We start from the raw sequence: 17,589 nt of genomic DNA, 5'->3' as shown, positions 1-17,589 counted from the left end.
CCAAAGAAAGCAACAGCCACCTCGCAGTGGCAGCTCACACGCCTGTCCTGGCCGGCAGACCCTCCTGTCTGGGGCAGCAGGTGGAGTGGAAAGATGAGGATTTGCAGTGTGCAGCCCTGCTTCAGGCTTCTGGATCTGCCCTTGCCAGCCTCAGTTTTCTCATCTCTAAAATGGGGATAGTGGCTTCCATTTTGGCTGCAGGATAATCATGAAGTTCCTGTGCCCTCTGAACATGAATGGTAAAGTTACGTGTTCACATTAATTTTTATTATCCTGAATGAACAGTGCCTATGCTCAAAAAGTGTTTGTGGTATCACTCAGAACTTAGACAAAAATCATCTTTAAATTTGTGTCTGAGGTTTCCAAATGGCAGCTTGAGACCACCAAGTGTGTTTTATCTTGCTAGCCCGTGGTACAGGAAGATCATTTTACACACTGTCTACTCATTCCTCTCTGGTCAACTTTTTTGCTTAAAATCCCCGATCTTGGTTCTACCTGAATCTGTCTTAGCCTCTCACTTTCTCTGAGGTGGTAAGAGCTGCTCACAGGGAAAGCATCCCACAGAGTTCTGGAATTCAGAACATCTCTGTGAGCCACAGAGGCCCCTGAGTACTTCGTAACTTCACAGAGCCACCGACATCAGTGCAGTCACCTGTCACTTGCCCCCTGCCACCCTCCTTCCTCGTGTCTGAAAGTGTATTGTGTTAAGTAGCTGCAGCTGCAAGACAAGGATAGGCTGGGTCACAGAAACGTGGGTCTCACTCTTTCCCAGGGAGCCTGTCTGGCAGACTCTTGTTCCTACAGTGTTAAGACTATCAGGAATTAATTGACCCAGCAGACCCTGCAGGCTGCGGTGTGTGCTAGTGGCCCCTGCTGGCCAAGTGTGATTCTGCAGCCTGGCTCTATCAGACACTACAAAAAAAAACCAGAGAAAGGGAGGGGAGTTTTGGAAGTGAAGTCAAGGGCTACCCCAGGCCTAAGAGATTTTCCTGTGGGATGGGGGAGGAGATCAGGCACCAAAGGGCAGACACAGACATTTTCTGCTGAGATATGCAAACCTTGGAAAATCGGGTCCTTTCATGCATTCAGCATGTCCTTACTGAGCACCCCATGCTCCATGCTTGGAGGTAAAACCAGGGCTCTTAAGACAAGTGGAATAGCCCCTTCCCTGGAGTGTTCCTGCTCTTCTTAGTCAGGAGGAGAGGTGTCCTCATCCCTCTGGACAGGGGTGAGTTCATGGGGGGAAGCTGTTCTGACTTCTAGTGCTCAGCCTTCTCCAGCCAGCTGGAGTTCTACAGTGCGGCTCTGGGCAAGTCTGCCCACTTCCACGGGCCTCGGCTCAGCCGTTGGTAGAATGGTGAAGAAATGAGGCCCAGAGCGGGAACTTAGCTGGCCCAAGATTCCCCCAGAACTCCTCTGCACTCCCTTCCCATACCAGTCCCTGCACCATCTCAGGCAATGAGATGTTAAAAAGCAAATGAGCCTGGGCACCTCATTACCCACTCAGGAGAAGAGTGAGTCTTTGTTGCCAACTCTGGCAACTTCTCTGTGTCTGACTTCTGAGTAAGGTTCCCTTTGTGGGGGATGCTGGGAGGAAGAACACACGCACCGCTCAGAGCTTCCAGGTGCGCTGAAGTGTCAGCCACTCCGCGAGAAACCGCAGGGCAGAATGTGCCAAGGCCCAAGTATCCAGAGAGCGCCCAAGGTAGGACTCAGCACTGTTTATTGAGCACCTGCTAGGTCCCAGTGTCATGCCTGCATTGCTCATCAGAGCCTCACCACAGATCTAAGAGGTAAGTGTTATTAATCCCATTTTTCATATGAGGAAACTTAACATCTGTAAATAGTTTGCCCAAAGAGATGCAAGATACAGCTCCCGGCAGGAAGAGGAGCTGGGCTTGGATCGAGGTTTGCTGGGTCTTCGGAGCCCATGTGCCCAGCCACTAAACCACGTGTGCGGGGCTCGAGCTGCACCTTGAGGGATGGGAGGCTCAGGCAAGGAAGCGCCTTTGAGACAAGGCAACAGCCCGAGCAATGACAGAAGCAGGAGGACATCTTTGGGGGAGTGGGGCAGAAACCAGAGTCCTCCCTGTCCCTGGTCTGCTTTTTATAAGCAGCTGTGAGGCTGGGGTGACCCCTCTTTGATCTCTCTGACACAGCAGGAGTGTCAGGTGACACCAGCTCCTCGGGGGTGGCACCTGGTGCAGGTCCTTCCACAAGGCAGGGGCTTCAGCGAACAGGTGCCCGGCTTGCCGCAGAGCAGGAGTGGTGAGGAAAGGGATAGACAGGCACGGAAGGCCTGCTCGGCGCTGGAAACCATGCCGCCCCTGTCGTCTGTGTCGCCTTGCCCTCGGCCACCGTGTAGGTTGGCATGGTGTGCACATTCTACCAAGGAGGAAGCAGGGTCAGAGAGGCAGAGTCTGCCACCCCAGGCCACAGAGCTGGAAAGTGGCAGAGCTGGGTAACAGCCCCAGGTGTGCCTGGCTCCAAGGCCCAGGCACTTTCCGCAGACACCTGTATTAGTCAGGCTTCTCCAGAGAAACAGCCGGCAGGATATACATCCAGACACACAGCAACAGATTTGTTGGGAAGGATTGGCTCGTGCGCCTACGGAGGCCGAGAAGTCCCGTGATCTGCCTTCTGCAAGCGGGAGGCCCAGGAAGCCAGGGGTGTGGCTCCTGAAGGCCCGAGAACCAGAGCGCAGGTGTTGGGGGCAGGAGGAGACAGGTGTCCGGCCCAGGAGGCGGATCCTCTGCCTTTTGTTCTGTGCAGGCCCTCAGGGGCTGGGTGACACCCACCAGCAGTCTGCCCGCTCACATGCTCATCTCTTCCGGAAGCAGTGTTGTACCAGCCATCTGGGCACCCTCAGCCTAGTCAAGTTGACACGCAATACCCATCACAGCACTGTTGGGAGCCACTGGGTGTCCCCATAGCCATTAGCAGTGACAGGTCGTGCAAGGCTATGGAAAAGCTACGGATGGTGGTAGAGGCCATGTGGGGAAAGTCTGAGGGTCTTCAGGGGCCTTGAAATACCCTTGGTGACACTAGGGACCTCTGGCAGCCTCTGTAGTTTCCCAGAAATGTTATAAGTCCACTGGATCCACTGAGAGGGACGAGGGGATGTTGGGGCCAGGGAGAGGCCTTGAGAGTGGAGGGGAACACGGGACCCCGGAGACCTGAAAGAGGTGGGGGGTCCCGTAGATCCAGTAGACTGTATGGAGCCATTTGGGAGTCGTGAGGGGCTGAGGGTGACAGCAGGGACGGGAGCTGCAGGGGCTGTTGACAGAAGTGGGGGATGGTTGGGGAGCGTTTAAGAGATATTGAGAGCCATCAAGAGGCATACAAAATATCAAGGCCCTCGGTCATTGCTGGGGAGCACTCGGTCACCTTGGGAGACCCGTGCAGCCTTGAGGAGGGGGAGGGGAGCTCAGAAAGGCCCTCAGAGGTGGGGGCGGACACAGTGGAGGGGACTCAGTGTGAGTGAAGACCGTGGCGCCGACCTGGAGTGACAGAAAGGCCCAGTCAGAGCCGCAGACCCCAGAGGCAGTGGCAGGGGTGGCGTGGGAGGGGACGCGGCGACCTTGACCTGCCTGGGCCGGTGCAGGCCCAGGTTTTCTGGGCATCACCCACCCGGATCTGGCAGACACGTGGTTTTTCTTATTCTCCTGGGAATTTTCTCTGCCTCCCTTTGAATCTCTTGCCAAAGCCATTCCCAGAGTGACAAGGCTCTGGTAGACCAGTCTGGGCAGGAGCTCGGGCCCCGCCAGGTGAGGGATTTCGGGGAAACCCGGCAGAGCGATCCGGGCCTGGTCCCTGGGAGACCCCGGTCAGGTGGTGGAGAGAAGGGACCGAGGAAACTGCAGGCAAGGATCCTTTACTGAGCGCCTACCATTACCTGGGATAAGGTCAGGTATTTTCCATAAGCCTCAAAACAACCTGCAATCATGATTTATTCCCATTTTACACATGTGCAAACAGGCCCAACAAGGCAAGTGGAGGAACTTGCCCCGCGTCACACAGGCTGAGATGGAATTCGAAGCCAGGGATAGCAAACCCAGAGTCCTTGGTTTTTTTCTCTATACGGGCAGCTCCTGCTTGGCCGGGGTCTCTAGCGGGGACCAATGAGCCCTGGGCCTGGCTGCTCTACCCGCCACCCCCGCCCCAAGGTCCGGGGCTCAGACAGGCAGGTGGCAGCAAGTCCGCCAGCAGGTGGCGCTGCTGCCAAGCCCAAGCCCCCTCCCTGTGGTCCAGGCTCAGGCCGGTGAGAGACTAGAGGGTCCAAAGGCCCACCCTGGGTGCCTCGATGGGCTGAGACAGAAAGGCTGCCTGTGACAAAAAGGCACAAGTCATCCTTATCGCCCACCCCATCCCTAGCTGTGTTTGCAGCATGACCCCGACAGCCAGACACACCAGCGTTCAGTTTTCACTCTCCCACTCCCTGGCCGTGTGACCTTGGGCAGGTGACTTCATCTCTCTGACTTCAATGTCCTCATGTGTGCAAATGGGCAGGAGGAGCCTCTCTGGCAGGGACGCTGGCGCGTGCCAGGTGTCTGACACGTGGGAAAGATGTGGTTCCCGTCACCAGTGACCCAGGGCCACAGTCAGAAGGGCCCCTGCTGGTGGCAGAAAGCCGCGTGCTAGTTCTGACTCACTGTGCATCTCTCCATGGACCCGGCAGTAACACGGGCCTTTCCTCCAGCACCCGCCTCGGTGTCCTCCTGGCCATGCCCCAGCCCCTGCCTGGCTCCATCCGCCCTGGAGCCCGGCCCTGACCCCTCTGGACACAGCGCCGTCCGAGCGCCCGCGCAGGACAGAGCGAGGGGGCCGAGCCCGGAAACGGTGGTGATTATCTCTCGATGATGAGGTTGGGGCTGATTTTTATCTTCTTTTTCTTTCTTTCTTTTTTTCTCCTGTGCCATCCAATTTTTTTTTTAACAAAGAACATCTATTGCTTTTATATTCCAAAAGAAAGAAAATCAATAAAGCTATTTTAAAAAGTCCTCTTCTTGCTGCTATCCAGAGGCTGGTTTCCAACGAAGGCGCTGAGGGAAAGAAAAATGGCTCTCCTGCCGCTGGAAGAAATGGCCAGAAGGGGAGGGAGGGGAGAGGGGCCCGTGCCACCCACAACGTCCTCCCACCCTGGGGTCCAGCCTGCCCCTGGGGAGCTGAGGAAGAAGCCAAAGAAGCAGGACCCTCCTGCCGCACACTGGTGCGGGCGTTCCAGGGGGCGTCGAGCCTGTGGCTTGTCTCTGGGAGCCGGCTGCAGCTGCCGGAGGGGAGAAGGAGCCAGGCTTGTTGGGGGCTGTGCTGGGCACTGCCGCCTCTTTTAACTCATCGCCCCCGACCCCTGCCACTGAGGGGGCTGGGACTATCAGCCCAGTTTACAGACGAGGAGACTGAGACACGCACTTGCATTCTCGCTGCCTTCCGGATCTCTCCTTTGAATGTCCATTCAGCATCTCAAACTCCACTTGCCCAGTTGATGAATTCATCCCCTACAACCCCGCCCGCACCCAGCCTGCTCCTTCCCAGCTCAGCCGGTGACACCGGCGTCCACCCACTTGCTTCCTGCGCAGGTGTTGGTGGAGCACCCACGGTGCTCTGCCCTCCTGGAGCTTGCATCCCAGCCAGAGGAGACAAGACCACAACATTTTAGACAGTAGGAATACACGGTGTGGCAGAAGATGAGAAATGATCCGGCTCAAAATAAAATGGAGAAGAGGCATAGGGCGGGTCGGGGAGTGTGGGGGTGGGATTTTAAACAGCTGGTCAGGGAAGGCCAGGCTGGGAAGGCGAGGGAGGAGCCCGCTGCTGAGCAGGGAGGAGCATGCAGGCGGAGGGAGCAGCATGGGCAAAGGGCCTGGGGCGCGAGCTGCCCTGCGGTGGGCAGAGAGCGTCTGAGAGGCCTGGGTGGCTGATGCAAGTGAACACAGGGAGAGTGGTAGGAGGACGCCAAGAAAGGTGGCAGGCGGGTTGTGACGGCTGGGAGGCCAGTGCGGGTGCGACAGAAGGATGAGCAAGGGCGTGGGGCAGAAGAGGGGCATGCTCCGATTCCTGTTTTAAGATGACCCTTCTGGCTGGCAGGGAGGGGGTTGGGTAGAAGCAGAGAGACCAGGTGGGAAGCTCTTATAGTCCAGGAGAGAGACGGTGGCTGTACCAGAGAGGAAGAATGGAGACGTGAGCCGATCCTGGGCGCATTTGAGACCGGCAGGATTTCCTGGTGGATGGAGGGAGAGGAGCGGGGGGTGACTGGGCCGGCGGGTCAAGTGAGAAAACCTCTCACTCCACGTCCAAGAGACCAGTGAGTCTCGTTGGCGCTTCCTCCTCCCAATCTCCCAAATCCACTGGCTTCCCTCCAGCCCCAGCCGCTGCCTTGAGCCTTCTGCCGTCCTCTGGACCCTTGCCGAAGCCCCCTCCTGGCTGCTTGCCCACCTCCTTCCCTCAGGGCACCCTCCCCAGCACCTCTGATGGGCACTTCCCACCTGTGGGCACTCACAGCTGGGTGCCCTGAGCCAAGCACACCCCACTGCCCGCTGCGGAGTGTTCCTTCCACCTGAGAGCTACCGCCCCACAAGGAAATTGGGGTGCAGGTACCAACAGATGGGGCAGTGATACTGGGTCACCAAAAAACCACAGTGTCTGCCATCCAGCTAAACCCCGCCACGAGGGCCAGCTCCATGGTGACCCAGGGAGGGGATGGCGGCCCCATGGCCAGCATGGAAAGCTTCCCGGGGCAGAGGCCAGGCCTGTGAAGAAGCTCAGACCTCAGTGATTTCCCGCGTGGGCCCTGGCATCTCAAAGATGTGGGACTTAGTCATCCAGGTGACCTCGAGCAAGTGCCTTCACCTCTCTGAGCCTCCCTTGCCTCATCTGCAAACTGGGACCAACAATCTCCAGGCCTCAAGATTTCTGCAAGACCAGGGCGCTCCATTAGGGTGTTGGCTTATGTTAACCTAGGACAAGTGGATGTTGGCGTATGTTATTCTGAACGGTGTCTCCTAGGGCCCGACGGTCCCCCATAAAAGGAACAGACACAAGCTCTGGAGCCAGACAGACTGCATTCCCTTCAAGCTCAGCCAGTTACCAGCTAGGTGACCTTGGACAAAACCCTACCTCTCTGAGCCTCCATCGAAATGGAGCCCACCTCTCCCAACAGAAGCAGCTGTCGGTCCCTGCACCCAGCACACAGTAGGTACGCAGCCAAGGTGCTGGGGAGTTTGGACTTCACCCTGGAGGCAGCTGGACTCCTTGCTCCAACGCCCCCCTTCCTGGCCCAGGGCAGCTGCAGGCCTGATGGGTGTTTTTATCTCCAAGCCGCAGTGGGCTAGCGGAGCTCGGCAGAGTCCCTGGGCGCACGGACAAAGAGCTGTTGTTCCCGCAGATCTAAAATTGCCTCCCTCTGATTGCTGCTATACAAACCCAGGCGGCTGCTCGCTTCCCCCATCCAGTTGGGTCTATTTCAAGAACAGGCTGATTAGCGCTGATTGCGACTTGATTGTGGCAGGCGCTCTGCCCAGCCCCCTCCCCAGGCTCTGCGGGGCACACGTTCCTGCTCCCCCACCACAACCCCTGCTGCCACTCAGGGGCCACCAGACCAGGTGACCAGGCAAGTGGCACAGCACACCTGGGCTGGGGTCCTCATTCTTGTGGGACTTGGGGCAGGTGATCCCCCCTCCCAGGCCTCTACCGCCTCCTCTGCAGAATCCTGCTGAGCTCAGGACTGTGCAGAACGAAACAGCACCCAGGGAAACGTGGTGTTAATGGTGGGCTGTTAGGCACTGGGATGGGTCGGTGGCCTGGGGAAGTGGCTCTTCAAAACACCCGTCACACACACGCTTGCACACGTGTGCACACACGTACAGAGGCCACTCACGCCTCTGGTGTACTTGAGGCTGCCCTTGAGCGGTGGGCTGGAGCTTTAATAATTAGAGCTTCCCTTCGCTGAGCACTGGACTCTTGCCGTGGGCACCTCGTCACTTGCAAACACCGCACCAGCTTTCGAGGTAGGTATTTTGTGCCCATGTTGCAGGTGAGGGCCCTGAGACTAAGAGAGGTGACGTGACTTGCCTTGTACCTCCCAAGGAGGGAACGGTGGTCAGGATTTGACCCACGGTCAGTGTGAGCCGGAAGCCTGTGGTTCTCTCTGACCATCCCACAGCCTGCTCAGGGCCTGCCCCAGACTGAGGAGCAGCCACAAGGGAACAGTTCGTCACACGTCTAAGGCTGGTTATTTTTACTGTGTTTGTCTTGTATGATCCTGGAAACGTCCCTTTCCCTCTCAGGGCCCTGCTAATTCCTCCGAAAAATGGGGGGCAACTCAATGTCCCCCAGATGCTAGGCCATTGCTCCTGGTGGATGGACTGATTCTTGGAATAACCTGGAAGCAAATTTTTAAAATGCAGATTCTGGGCTGGTCGTGGTGCCTCATGGCTATGATCCCAGCGCTTTAGGAGGCCGAGGCAGGAGGATTGCTTGAGGCCAGGACTTCAAAGCCAACCTGGGCAACATAGCAAGAGCCTGTCTCTACAAATAATTTAAAAAATTAGCTGAGTGTGGTGGCACACACCTATAGCCCCAGCTCCTTGGGAGGCTGAAGCGGGAGGATCCCTCGAGTCCAGGAGTTCAAGGCTGCAATGAGCTGTGATTGCACGACCATACTCCAGCCTGGGCAGCAGAGTGAGACCCTGTCTCTAAAAAGAATAATAATAATAATGTGGAATCTGGACTCCATCCTTAGCCATCTGGAATCAATAGGCCTGGGATGGGCCCAGGAATCAGTATTTTAAGGCACTCTCCAGGTGACAGTGAGCACCAGAGGGTCAGTGGTTCTCTTTGGGGAAAGCCCCCCACCCCAACTTGCCATATTGTCCCCCAAGCGAGAAGCCCAGACATCACTCAATGCTGCCCGCAGACTCCCTTAACCCCCAAATGCAAACATCTGCAAGACCTCTCTGTTCACACTCACATGGGCCTCTCTGCACCCCCACTGCATCCCCTGCCCCCCAAGCCCCTCATCACCCCACACCTGGGCCACTGCAGCTGCCTCCTCCCTGGACTCCCTGTTGCCACTCTGGCCTCCCTTGATTTTCTATACAACAGATGAAAGGACCTTGATATGCAAATGTCAACATCAGCCTTCCTCCCCCTTAAACTATCGATGGCTCCCCATTGCTCCAAGGATAAAGATTGAGCCTTGCCCTGTGGTCTATAAGGCTTTGCGGGGACCAGCCCCTGCCCCCCTGCAGTCTCATTTTACACCAGCAACTCCCTTCTTGCAGCCCCCTAGTCTTCTCTCAGACTTCGGATTTCAGCCCGCTGTGTGCCTGTCCACCAGGGGGCCTTTGCACGGCTGTTCCTTCTTCCCGGATAGAGCACCTTCTCTCCCTGCTTCTAGTGAACTCATACCCATTCATGCGACAGAGCTCAAGCCTCACTTCCTGGAAGTATCCTGGGAGGAACTGAGCTGCTTGGTGGTAGTGAGCTCCCTGTGCAGAGAGGAATGCCAGAAGGTTCTGTGTATCCACCTGGAAGGAAATCATAAGGGGGATGTCTGCTTTGGGTCTGAGCCCTAGATCCTTCTCCCCACCTAGGAGAGCCTGTGGTCCTCTAGTCCAGGACAAGGAAGACCTGCCCTCCTGGGCCGTGGAGACCAGGGGGCAGTGGAGACCCGGCCTTGATCCCCAGAATCCTGGGCAGCAGTGGGCGGGCTCCAGAGCTCCGGCTCAGAGACTGGAATTCTCATTCCATTGTCCGCTCGGCCCCTGGGTCCTGGACAGAATTGGGAAGCAGAACAATCTGCTTCCTCTGACTGGGTTGGCCGGGCCCTGCCGCCCCCAGCGGGCTCTGAGGAGTGTTCAGATCAAGCCCCCTCCCCTCTCTGCGGCTCTGGGAGCCCTTCCTGCGTCTCCCCTGCTGCCCGCTGCCTTCCTCTCTCCTGCCCTCTTCCCCCTCCACGGTCTCTGCTCCTTCCTTCCTCCTCCTCTCCTTCCTTCCCTCCCACAGCCTCTTCCTCCTCCCATCTTGTGCACCCCTCCCTGTGTGCTCCCTCAGCCGGTTTAGCTCCCTACCTGACAGTCTCTCTCCCCCCGCCCACCGCCCACCAACCGTCCGGCCCACAGCCCTTTGCTGTTCTCCCCGCATTTCAAAGCCCCCAGGATCCCTATTTGTGGACGGGGCTCCGGCATCACCTTCCTGAGGAAGAGGAAGGGGAGAGAGAAAAGCCCTCACAGTCCTGCCCTGGCGTCCTGCAGCAGGGCAGAGCAGCCTGGCGGGCAGGGAGGAGGCTGCAGGACGCAGCGGGCATGCAGGGAAGCCTTATCAGGGCAGGTTGCAGAGCACACAGGCTCTGGAGTCGCACAGACCTGGGTTCAAATCCTGGCTCTGCCGCTTCCTGGCTGTGTGACCCTGGGCAAGTCGCCTGCCCTCTCAGGGCCTCAGTCTCCCCATCTGTAAAATGGGGACAAAGCTAGTTCCTGCCTCCCAGGGTTGTTGTGAAAATTCAAGGAGCTAATGTATGCAAAGCGCTCAGCACCGGCTGGGACACACAGTAGTGCCCAGTAACTTTAATGGTCAGTCAGGGACTGGCCTCGGTCCCAGGCTTCACATCCGGCCTGTGAGGCGGACATCTGAGCCACTCTGCACTTCTAAGTGAGTCCCGAACTGAAGATGGGGACTCCCGGGTTGAGACTCCCGGGGCCTTCACACCTGTCATCTTCATAACCCTCCCGACGCGGGCTGGGATGGTGTCCGCGGCGGTGTGCGCGGAGCAGCCGATGCCCCAGATCTCTCGGCAGGCTCAGCAAGGCCCGCGCTGGACCCCGCAGCTGTGCAGCCCTCGGAACCTGCCTCCCTCCCTCACCTGGCCTGGAAACCCTCACGGGCTTGGCACGAGGTCACCGGGGCCCGTGTGGGATGTGGGAGAGGGGTGGGATGTCTGCCCACAGCCCAGATCCGGTAGACCCCACCCCCACCCCCTGTTGCTAGGCAGCAGCTCGTGGCTGAGGGCCCAGCAGAGGTGGAGCAGGTGGAGGCCGAAGCAGCTGGCTCTGCCCTTCACAAAGAGGCCGGGCAGCTGCCCCCAGGTCAAGCACAAGGAGCTTCCAAGGTGAGCAGGGACTTGCCCAAGGTCACTAGAGATGTGGGTTGACACAACCTAGTGCCAAATGTCAGAGCTGGCAGGACCCTTAGAAAGTCAGCTACTAGAGCGCACATGCCACCACCCTCAATTCCTGAGCCCAGGACAGACATCACCAAGCAGTGACTGTTCTCCTTCCGCCGAGCCCAGCCCCAGCGTCAGCACCCTCCGCACAGTGGTCGGCAGCCCCAGCAATGATCAGCGCTGGCGTGCCACACAGTCTATTTACTGTTCCTCATCTGCGCCAACCCTCTCATTTTCCAGATGGAGAAATCGAGGCCCAGAGAGAAGATGTGGTGGAATGAAATGCGTATGGGGCCTGGGAATCAGGCAACCTCGGGTCTTAGTGCCGCGCTGTCCTGCTGTGTGTCTGTGGGCAAGCCCGGTGACCTCTCTGAACCTCAGGCTCTGCATGTGTAGAATGGGTCTGAGGATAGCAAGACCTCCCTGGGAAAATTAAATAAGGGAGTGGGCACCAGGCACAGAGTGGCACTCGAGGGACTTTTGACGCCCTCCGTCTTTTCCTGCCTCTCTGCTCTGGGCTTGGTGGCAGGCAGGCTCAGACCCAGTCGTCCCCTCCCCCAGGTCACACGCCCTCGTTCGGACTTTGCCAGCTACTGCATTCCTGGGGCAGGTGTCTACCCAACACGGGTCTTACCTGTAAGGGGATAAGGGGAGGGGTTGGAACTGGAGCTCCCGGCCCTTGGCGCAGCGGAGGAGGGCTGGGACAGGAATCGGGCTGGGACAGGGTGTGGCCTGGCAAAGCGTGGTCTGCCTGAGCGTCTCACCGGCTGTGCGGAGGCTTGGGGCCGGCAGCCTTCTCTGCCCCTCAACTCCTCTCCCTCTCCATTCCCCTGGCTCCGAACCACCCCCCACCCTGTTCTGCCTCTGTCATGGATCCTAGGGGACAGCTCAGCGAGGCTCCCCTACACAAACACACACCCCTTAAGTGAGCTCATTCACCCCCACCACACAGGGACCTGCCCTGGACCTCCTGTCCCGGGTCCCCTACCCCTGTGCAGGGCACGCTGGGCACCAGCGCACAGCCGCCTATGTCTGCCCAGGCCCTGCAGGCTCCCGTCCCCAGCCGCCCTCAGCATGGGAGGTCCCAGCCTCCTGCGGGGCTCACCCAGTCTCCCCAGCAGGCAGGGCTCCCTGAAGGTGAGTCTTCACTTAGATGACTTTGTCCACCCAGAGCACACAGTAGGTGCTTTTAGTAAGTGCACGTGGCTGGTACTCAGAGAGCACTGCTGAGCGAATGCGTGAATGAGTGTGCGGGAACGAGTGAGCGTCGCTCCGTGCGTCCGCCCTTGCTGCCCTGAAAGCCGGGCCCTGCGGGAGCTCCTGCACCGAAGCCACACTCCACACGCGGGACTTAAGACGGAGACGGGCTCCCGCCCCCAGGTGCCCCTAGCTGGCTCTGCCGCCTTGGGCAGCCCCCCCTCCCCGGCATCGGTTTCCTCCTCTGTCAAGTAAGGAAGTTGGACGCGCCGCTCGGGTTCTGCCACTCAGAGTGTCTGTGGATGTGGTTTATACACCCCAAGACCTGCCCCTGCCGGTGCAGCCGGATTAGAAGCAGCTGATGCGGGTGAGGGGAGGGAGGGTCTCCCTGCGGGTCTGCCCCGGGGCCATCGTTTGCTAGGGACAGGCCCTCTGCCTGGGTCGGGAAGGACACAGTGGCGCTGCCTGCCCGGGGCGGGGCGGTGAGTGCTGCGGGGCTGTTCAGAGGAGAATGGTGTGGGCACATACATGAACACAAACACGCACACTCATACACACAACACTACACACGTGCACATGCAGACGTATAGACACATCACACGCATGTGTGCGCACGTACACACACACACACACACACACACAGATTTTCCCTGCAGAGCTGTTCAGTTTTTTTCTCCCCCCGAAATGTTTCCTTTGTCTCTTGATCTTCTTGTCTCAGATACGATCATTCCCACTCCCACCAAGGAACACAGGTGGTTCCAGCGTTGGACAGCAACAGCCAGGTCTCCAGGAGGGACGGGGGACAGCGTAGGGGCCTGTGGACGCTGGCAGCTGAGGAGAGGGTAGCAGGTGCCGGCGGTCCCGGTGGGCTTATCTGATACCCAAGGAGGGGTCCCGGGCCTCACTGGGGAGCAGGGGTCCCCCACCCCGGCCTCAGCCAGCCCTCTCTGCCCAGCCGCTCAGGCTGCATGAGTTTCATGAGTTTTCACTGTTCCCATTTGCAGGAAGGACTTCATCACAGCCTTTGTGTGCTCTGATGGATTTGGGGACTCTTGCCAGAACCACCGTTTGCCAGATTTCTGGATATTTTGTTAAAGTCATCTTTTCACTGTGATATATCAGTCCCTTTTTGTCTTCCGTTGTCAAAGGATCCGGAAGTGGCAGTGAGCCCGGGGCAGGAGCGAAGGTCCTCAGTGAGAAGCACAGATGTGAGCTCACGTGCTGAAAGCCTGCTGAACGCCTGTCCTGAGCCAGCCGCCCTGCCAGATGCGCGATTCCTGCCTCGTGGAACCCAGGTACTGACGAGCAAGAGAAGAAAGAGACCCAGTAAATACAGCAAACGACCATGACCACCATGTGTGCTCGGAAGGGGCCCGGGGCCTGGGAACCTAAGGCTCCCGACAGGGGGTGGCAGAGGCCCCCCTGGGGGAGACACTCGGGGAGAAGGGGCCAGCCAGGCAGCGTGGAGGGAACAGCATGCTAGGAGAAAGGAACAGCAAATGCAAATCCCCGGGCTGGACACGCCGGTGTGCCTGAAGCTGGAAGGGAGGCTGGGTGCTGGTGGGGTGACTGAGGGGAGAGGCGACAGAGCTCAGACAGGGCCGGACCTGACAGAGAACAGATTCAAGGATGAGTCCACCTCCGCCCTGGGCAACCGGGGCCATTCCCACGATTTGTTGCTGGCCTGTGACATGCCAGACCCAGTCACCTCACCAGGCGGCTCTTGTTCCCAGGAAGGCTAGCATGGGGGCCATGACCTGAACTCTCAGCCCCAGGACTGAGTCCTCCCGCCAGACCAGGCCTCCCTTGCGTGTTCAAAGCAGCAGCTGCAAAAACACCTCCCTGCTGCTGCCTCGGCCTGACCACGGCCCGCCCAGCACGCGGCCGGCCCAGCACGCGGCCGGCAGGCTCTCATCTGAGGCGCAGACCTGCTGGGCTTGAACCTGCAGCTCTCGCAGGAGGCCTGGCGCCTGGAGTACTAAATCCCTCAGGTTCCAGGGACATCTGCCACTTTGTTTCCTGGTTTCCCAATCCTGGGACTGTAACCCAGGCAAGGACAGACGACGGACACTAGGTCTTAGTTACTAGGACGCCCACCCTGAATTTACCTTCTACATTCAATTGGTTTCCTTCACAAAATGGGGCTCCCAGTCCCACCAGAAACTTCTGAAACATCCGGGCTTCCAGGGCCGTCCCTACCTTGCCTGTTCAGGATCTCCCAGAGAATCCGGTGTGTTTAACAACTTCCTTGTGCCCGGGAACCACTGCTCTGACGGAGCCAGCCTCGGCGTCGGATGCAGGGAAGAGCTGGGGCCCGGGCTGAAATCCCAGCAGACTCCCTGTGTGACCCTGGGCAGGACACTTACCCTCTCTGAGCCTCCCTCTCCTCATCTTTAGGGAAATTGAACGTAGCTCTGATCCGTCCACCCCCTGCAAGGGATCCGCACTAGGTGTGCAAGTTCCTGCACACTGTGAGTGCTCAATCCGCGGCCGGCGCTCTCGCAGCCGTCTTTGAGGCGTCTGCTTCTCACAAACGCCGGCTGGCGACGGCTCCCAGACCGTTCCAGGGCTGGCGGAGCGGCACCCGTCCTGCCCCCATGGGCACGCTGGAGTCTCCCGGACAGGTCTCCGCGGCTGTGGCCGAGGGCGCCGGGCAGTGCTCTCCCCAGCAGAGGCAAACAGCTGGACGGGAGGATGGCCCCAGCGTCAGCCCCAGTCCGCCCGCAGGGTTAGAGAGAAGTCAGGCCCAAGTGCTCAGCACTGCCCTGGGCACTAACCCAGTTCCAGTCCCTCTGCCCACCGGCCTGCCAGCCACGGCGTTGCCACCCTGCTTCCCTCCTGCTCCGCCTTGCACCTGTCTTCTACCTCTTGCCAGTGCAGGGGGAAGGAGGTTTGAGCAGCCCCGGCACAGACCACGGGGGCTGCAGCCAGGGCCTTCTGGTTCCTGCTGGGTGTTCTAGAAGGGTTTGTCACCCACCTGTCCTGACTTTATTTGGAGTGGGGCTCATGGGGATGGGAAGCCATGTGGTAGGGCAGCCAGGTGTGGGCTCAAAATCCGGCTTCCTCACGTCCAAGCCGTGCAGTCTTGGGCATCGGCTGCATCTCTTCCAAGCCTGTTTCCTCATCCACAAAATGGGCTGCTGCAAATGTTAAATGAGATGGTACCTATACCGATCCTTACTTGGGGCTTGCTCGAGGGATACCCCACAAGCTGTAGCTTCGATGCTTGCTCTAGAGTAACAGAGGCTAGGACGCCAGGCTGGGGTGTTGGCCAGACTCGGGCTGGAATCAAGGCTCTGCCCCTCTTGGCTGGGTGATTTGGGACAGGTGACTTAACTTCTCTCCGCTACTGCTTCCTCGGCTGTAAAATGCAGACTCTCGCCTCCCAGGCTGATTGTGAAGATTACACGTATCCGTGTTTGTGACAGAGCCTCGTGCAGAGTAAACTCTCGGCCAGCAGTAACCGGGAATAATGATAACCAGGAACGAGGTGTGAATCCAGCCACACGTGCTTACGGAGCACTAGCTGCGTGTGGGGCGCTGGGCTCCAGCAGGGAGGAAGACACGTGGGTGCAGGCTCGCCCACACAGGGTGCCAGACCCCAGTCAGGATTCTCACCCACCCTTTGCCCCGGGACCCCAGCTGGGGAACACCTGGTTTAGTCTAATCCCTTTGCTCGCTGGAAGGGTCTAAGGGGCCCTGAGTCACCCAGCTGGGCAGGGAGGCAGACCCCGGTACAACAAGCTGCACCTGCCCACTTGATAAGCCTCGGGCGCAGCCCCGGCAAGCTGAGGGGATGGGCCATTCAGAAGCAATCAGTGGCACTTGTGGCTTGGCGAGCTTCCCTCTAGCCATGACCCAGCAACCCTCCTACCACAGCCACTGGCAGCCAAGCCACAGCGTCCACTTGATCTGGGTGGCTGTTTCTCAAGGGCTCTTGTGCCCACATCACCAGGGCATAAGCATCTTCTCCCACCAGCTGCAGGAGGCTGGGCTCTGCCGGGACCCAAGCCTGGGTGGGCAGCCAGAGGCAGAGGGAAAGAACCAGGAAGGGTCCACGGAGAGCCGTCCCAGGGGAGGCTGCAGGGGTTAGAAGAGACATATCTAGGCTGTGAGGGCCAAGGAAGCCCCATTCCCCCCACAAGTGTTGGGAACACACTCCTCCCAAAAGCCATCCCCAGGAAGTGACCTGCACAAGCTGCCGGCCATGTGCTGCCGAGGTAGGAACATCCCAGAACTCTTCCTGGGGTCGGGCTAACTTGGAATTTGGGGTATCAAGGAGAGTAAGTAGAGCCTCGGGCTCTGGAGCCGGGTTTGCACCCAATCAACACCACTTACTCATCGGGTCTCAGTTTTCTCATCTATAACATTGGACAAGAACAAGAGTTTAAATGAGTTCATATATGTAAGGTGACTAGAGCAGGGCTTGGCACAGAGCAAAGTCTTAGCAGTGTTATCGGATACAGCTGTTCCCCATCCGAGGTTTTACTTTCTGTGGCTTCAGTTAGCTACAGTCAACCGTGGTCTGAAAATATTACATACAATAAGAGAGAGAGATTCACATAACTTTTATTACAGTATATCATTTGAGAGAGAAAAGACATTCACATAACGTTTATTACCGTATATTGTTATAATTGTTCTATCTTACTATTGTTCATCTCTTTCTGTGCCTAATTTATAAGTTAAACTTCATTCTGGGCGTGCATGTATGGGAAGAACATAGCGTATATGGGGTTCAGTACTCCCCTCGGCTTCAGGCATCCATTTGGAGCACACCCCCGTGCGCAAGGGGGCTGCGGTGGTACCCTCAGAGTAGGCGACCCCGCCATGGACAGGAGCTGAGTTACCAAGCAGTTACCTGAGGGAAGCAGGCGGGAACGGCAGGTGTGTTTTGGAGCCGGATGCCCCTGACCCGTCTGGCCCCAGCCCGGCCGTCTGAGCATCTGAGGAGGTTCTCGCTCTGCACTGACTGTTGTCACTCAAGGACATGCCGGAGTCTTTGCCTAAATGCAGGGGCGCCCACAGGGCTCCCCGGGGCCTCGTGCACACACAGCTCAGAAGTACAGGCAGTTAGCTCCTGTCCCAGGCCACCCTCCACAAACGGGGGACCGGAGCTAATGGGCAATCCCGGGAGGCCTTCTGTACCCCCTCAGAAGTCCCTGGCAGATCTGAGTCCCTGTTGCCACAGCAGAACCCTGGATCACACGCCCTTGGATTGGCTTCTCTCCTCC

The sequence above is a fragment of the Eulemur rufifrons genome, chromosome 10 (genome assembly GCF_041146395.1).
Source record: "Eulemur rufifrons isolate Redbay chromosome 10, OSU_ERuf_1, whole genome shotgun sequence".
Classification (NCBI taxonomy): domain Eukaryota; kingdom Metazoa; phylum Chordata; class Mammalia; order Primates; family Lemuridae; genus Eulemur; species Eulemur rufifrons.
Note: the sequence above shows the minus strand (reverse complement) of the source record.